Below are 6,154 nucleotides of genomic sequence, written 5' to 3' on the forward strand. Positions count from 1 at the left end.
GTAGAGAAACTATGACACAACTGAGTCAGTATTTATATAGAATTGCAAAAAAAAAAAAAAAATATCAAAAAGGTTGAAGACTTGAAGACTTTACCTCTCCTTTCCTTCCATATAGCTCCAGGATAAGTTTGGCTGGGATGCCTTTAAGAATGTATTTGCTGCTTACCATGAGATGAGCACTTTTCCAAATGACAACAAAGGAAAGATGAACCTGTATGCTGAGACTTTCTCCTACACTGTGGAGATGAACCTGGCTGGATTCTTTAAGTCCTGGGGTTGGCCCATCGAAACAGCCACCGAAGAGAAACTCTCCAACCTGCCCCCCTGGAGTGACCACCCTATGGTCCAATATGACTGAGCCTGAGACTGCCACTGATTAAAAGTATCAAAGGATGGGTTCAACGAGTACCAAATTCTTGACAATAACCATTCAGGGTCTTAATAACATAAATTTTCCCAAGTCTATATGTTACTTGTGTGAATATGTAACCTGAATCTTTCTCTGGTACCTTTGTTCTACTGGTTAGTATTAAGATGAGTATCAATAAGTTAGTCACACTGTGTATGATGAGCACATCTTTAATTTCCACAATGACATTTTCCTTTATTGCTAATGCATAAGAAACTAATAAACACTTACTTCACCCTTGTACTTGTTTTATTCATCCATTTATTCTTGACTGAGAGTAGTAAGGGATACATTAATGGAAAGTGCATGGCAAAATACACCCTATGCACATAGGGATCTAAATATATGGATAATACAACAAGTAATATGAATAATAGTTTTTTAAGGTTATGCCACTTTAATGTAAGTGTCTTTCATTGTTCCCTCTGCTAATCTTTATCCTTGCAGTTGTTGTAAAACAGCTCCACCTACTGGTGGGGTGGAGAACTGCTGGAAGAGGTGGTGAGAGGAAAATTGGTGTAAGAGGACTTTACAAAGCAAGCTCTTTATCTCATCTGAGAATGCTTCTTCTTGAACTAGCTTGATGATCAGAAGTTCAGCTTCTTTCCTTACTTCTAGGCTTGAAGTTTTGTTGGTTCTTTCCTTAACACCTTTGTATTCTTTGACTTGTCGTTTCAACCTTGCAACTGCCTTTACTGCCCTTGACCAATCAGAAAATTTCTGTAGCTGATCCTCCTTTGCCTTGGTGTTACACACAAGAGCTTTGCGAAGTTCAGGATCATCTTCCTTGATTTCTCCCACCTTACATTCTCTTTTAGGTAGTTCCTTTTGCCACAGAAACTTTGGTCCTGTGAACCAGTTTGAGGTCTTAAGTTGCTCTGCAGTGAAACCTCGAGAGGCATGATCTGCTGGATTGTCCACAGAGGCAACATAAGCTCATTGTTCAGGCTTTGTACTTGACTTAATCCTCTGAATGCGGTTGGCTACGAACACCTGAAACCTTCTGGTGTCATTGTTTATGTAGCCGAGAACGACTTTGGAGTCTGTCCAGAAGAATCCTGAGAGTCTTGGTATTCCAGTTCATTCCGGAGCATGTCGCTGGTTCGAACTGCAACAACTGCAGCAGACAGTTCAAGCATCAGGATAGTTATGACTTTGGTTGATGAAACTCTCGATTTTCCCATTACCAGGCAGCAATGGACTTCATCAGACTCTCATCAACGGTTCGCAAGTAATTACATTCACCGTAGCCAGAAACACTTGAACATCTGCAAAAGGTGAAGTCATACCCTTTAACTTTGCTGAAACTTGAAGGTAAGAAGCATCTTTTGATTTGCATTTCCGCCAGATTAGGTAGGTCTTTAAACCAGGACTCCCATTTAGGTTTGAGGTTTTCTGGAAGTTCTTCATCCCAGCCGACCTTCTCTCTACACATTTCTTGGAGTATTTGTTTCCCCAAAAGGACGAAGGGTGCCATGAACCCCAGGGGATCATACACAGAAGCTACAGTAGAGAGTACGCCTCTTCTTGTCAGCGGATAGGGTTTTACTTGAACCCTAAATTCAAACGAGTCCGATGTGATGCACCACTCTACTCCAAGAGCTCTCTCCATATGCGGTGAAGGCCATGTCCAGATCTTTGACTGTGACACCTTGTTCTCCTGGGATGGTTGCCATCACATTTTCACTGTTAGAAACAAACTTGTGAAGTCTTAACTTGCCATTGTAGCAAGGTTCTCTTGATTCTTTGACAAGTTGAATGGCTTCCTTCTCAGTTTGAATGCTTGCCAGACCATCATCTACATAGAAATTTGTTTGAATGAAGCGTATGGCATCTTCACTGCAACTGACCTTGCCCTTGTGCAGCCAGATGTTTTAAGCCGAAGTTGGCGCAGCCAGGAGATGAGGCCGCTCCAAATAAGTGGACCTTCATCCTGTAGATTGATGGTGTGGTTTCCAAGTTGCCATTCTCCCACCATAGGAATCTTAAGTAATCTTGATCCTCCCTTTTCACATGAAATTGGTGGAACATTCTTTCAACGTCGCACATGACTGCAAAGGAACCCTTTCGGAAGCGGCAAAGCACTCCCACCAATGTATTCAAATCAAATGTAGTCAAATCAGGACCGGTGAGTAGATGGTCGTTGAGGGATGTTTCTTGAAACTTGGCAGAAAAGTCAAATACTACATGTATTTTTCCTGGTTTTCGTGGATGATAGACTCCATGATGTGGAATGTACCATGCCGGATTATTGTCAATTTCTTCCTCAGGAACTTTCTCTGCATCACCACGTGAAATGATGTCATCCATAAAGTTTACGTAGTCTTTGTAGTAGTTTTGATCTTTTTTTAGTCTCCTTTCAAGACAGTTCAGGCGATGTATTGCACATGTCTTGTTGTCAGGTAGGTTTTGTCTTCCCTCTTTGAATGGTAATGGCATTTCATAATGACCATTGTCCTTTTGTGTGATGTTTTCTCTCAATGTCGATAAAAACTTGAAATCCTCTTAAGGATTTCAAGTAGGATCATCTTCTCCAGCTTTTTCTGAGAAGTCTGACTCGAGAACTCTTATGATGTCTGAGGGAGTGATTTCCTTAACTTTGGTTCGGCTCACATAGTGTACAGTCTTGAAATTGACAGAAGGCTCAACTCCTGGTGTCACTTGTCTCACTACTATGCGATGACTGATTCCAAAGGCATCACCATAATCTAGACAGGGATTTCCATAGCCAACAATACTCCATCCAAGGTCTGTACGCTGTGCATAAGGCTGATTTTCTTGGCCAGACACAACTTCCCTTGGAAGTAGGGCTTGTGAGCAGTTGTACCCAATGAGCAGACCCACTTCACAATCTTGCAGAGGTGCAATCTCTTCTTGGAGGTGCTCTAGATGGGACCAAGCTTTTGCAGTTTCACCTGTTGGTATGTGACTTCTATTGGCTGGAATAAACTTGCGTGTGTAGACTGGTGGTAAGGAGATCTTCTTATCAGTGTAAAACCCTCTGACTTGTAGGTTGTTTACTCTTTGGGAGCTTACTACTGTAGTTCGTGTAGTCATAGTAGAGAGCTTGAGCTTGACTTGTTCTTTCTTTGCCTCCAAAACTTCAGCTACATCACTTAGAATGAATGTTGTGTCGCTTTGAGAATCCAACAGAGCATATACAAGAACTTCTTGTTCTGGTTGAGTTCTGGATGAAAGCCAAACAGGAATGATCGCAGCTGTCTGAGTGTTTGCTTCATCAAGTATTACTCTGTTTGAAGTAGCAGTCATAGTTGTTTCTTTGTGTTGTGTTGATTGAGGTCTTTCTTCGTGCCTTTCTTGATTTGAACTTTGCTTTGCTTGTGGTGGTCTTTGTTCTCCTTTGGTTCGCTCCTCATGGAGACAGGTAGGATGCCGCTTGTTACATATGTCGCAAACACTTCTACTGTTGCAGCTCTTTGAGTGGTGACCGGATTTGAGACAACCAAAACATAGTCTTTCAATTTGAACAAATCTGATTCGGTCTGAAACTGCCTTCTCCATGAACTTCCTGCATTTGTGCAAAGTGTGTCCAATCTTCTTACAGAAGATGCATGTTATGACAGTCTTTTCATTTGAACTTGTAGTCAGTGTCTTTATTCCAAAGCTTTGATTTCTGTACCCTTTAGATTTATCAGGCTCACCTTGCTTCAGTGACTGCAACGATGTGACTGGGTTGCAAGCAATTTTTGCTTCTCTTGTCAGAAACTTGACAAATTGGCTGAAAGAGGGGAACTGGTTACTCTCTTCTTGTATGTCAATAACCTTCCGGTTCCATCTTGCTGTTAGCCAATCTGGTAACTTTGACAGAATTTTCCTGTTTTCATTACAGTCATTCAAGATCTCTAACGCTTTGATGTGGACCATGGCAGCCTCGCAACTACGAAGAAAATCAACAAACTCCCTGAGCTCAAAACTGTCTTTAGACCCCATCTTAGGCCATGCTTGGAGCTTGTCTCTGTACGATTTTGCAATGGTGAATGGGTTTCCGTATCTCTCCTCCAGAATATCCCATGCAGCAATATAAGCAGATTCTGTTCCGAGCAGGAAATAGCCATCAAGGGCTTTCTTTGCTTGTCCACTTACATACCTACGGAGGTAGTATATCTTTTCCTTGTCTTGAATGTTTTTCTGGCCAATCAGTGTTTCAAAAGAGATTTTCCAGTCGTTGTATTGCAGTGGATCCCCACTAAATACTGAAGGTTCAGGAACAGGAATTCTATTGCCATTTAAAGCACCTGCCAGCACCTTAACAAGCTCTGCTGTACTTTCATTTGAGGTGTTTATCACAGCTTGTGGAGTGGGAGACAGGGCCAGAGAACTTGTAGGAGCAGTGACTTGGTTATCTGCTACCATCTCATGTTTTAGCACATCTTTTTGCTCTTCTCCTATGGTCTGATCATATACCTGCATTCTCGCTCGTGCTGCATTAAGACCTTTTACTGCCTCCAAATGCTGTATTTTTCTGCGTTTTTCCTCCAGAGTCTTTTGTAGAGCTGCATGCTCTTGTGCCATTTGAGCCTTGATTTCAGCTTCTTCTTCCTCTTTTTGTATTCTTCGTTTTACTTCTTCTGCTTCTTGTTCTAAACGGCGCTTTATTGCTGCCGCCTCTTGATAAGCTATCTTCCTTTTAGCTTCTGCTTCTAGGCACTGTATCTCCAATTGTTCTCTTTCTTGTTCTTGCAGGACTTTCAGAACAGCTTGGCTTGCGGCAGCATCAGCAGCAGCTTCTTGTCGTTTCACGGAAGACCTGCTTGAACGCTCTGAGGTTCCTTTCAAGATAGAAATGACAGAACCTGATTTACCGGTGCTTGAGTTGAAAAGAGAACCTGCTTCTGGCCAATCTTCCTCATCCTTTTCTGAAATGTTTCCATCCAGTCGACTTGAGGCTCTGTGTACCATGAACTTCGAAATCTCTACACACAGATCCACTCTTCGACGGGTATCCTGGTCTGGAGTTGAGACTTTACGTAGTTCATCATAAATGCACTGGACATCTGCAGAAAGACCTGTGACATCACCAATAATATCATTAAGGAGATCCTCAGATAAATGCTCTGATGATTGTGATAGTGGCTGCTTAGAAGATTTGACTTGCGTTCTCCATTTGTTGTAAATGTAGTCAAACTTTTGTTGAAGTGCTTTAATTTTTTCAACTTGCATTTCTTTACCCTTCTCTGATAGAGTTTTAGTTCTTTGACTCCGTCTGGGTTGCTGCGCTTTCTCTTGCTGGCCTTCTTCAGGTTGGTCTTGGGAATCTGCACTATCCCTAACACCATCACTTGTCTGAATTGTAGGCTTATTTGGTTTTGACATTTTCGCTGCTTTAAACTGACCAGTTTTTGAAAACGGCAAACGTAAATACTAAATTAAACCTCTATGCCAATCTTTAACACTAGTAAATGTAAATGTCTCTTAAATGTAAATACTTAAAGGTTTAAACAAAGCAAAATATCTTCAATAACAGTACTCCAAATTGCACTTAAAAATTTGAAAATGTACCTTTAAAGTAGATGCAATAAATAAAACCTTTGGAACACTTCGATATCAAATGGCAATTAGCCTTCACTTATTACTTTCAAAAAACACACTTTAAAGTTGCACTCTATAAAGTTCAATAAGAAAAGTACCCTTTAACTTTAGCACCTTTAACATATCTGTAAATGGCAAACTTCAATTAACCCTTGAATAAACAAAAACACACTTTACCATACACCACATTAAATA

Source organism: Morone saxatilis, unplaced genomic scaffold (genome assembly GCF_004916995.1).
Source record: "Morone saxatilis isolate NCDOM2014 unplaced genomic scaffold, NCSU_SB_2.0 Contig8, whole genome shotgun sequence".
Taxonomy (NCBI): Eukaryota; Metazoa; Chordata; class Actinopteri; family Moronidae; genus Morone; species Morone saxatilis.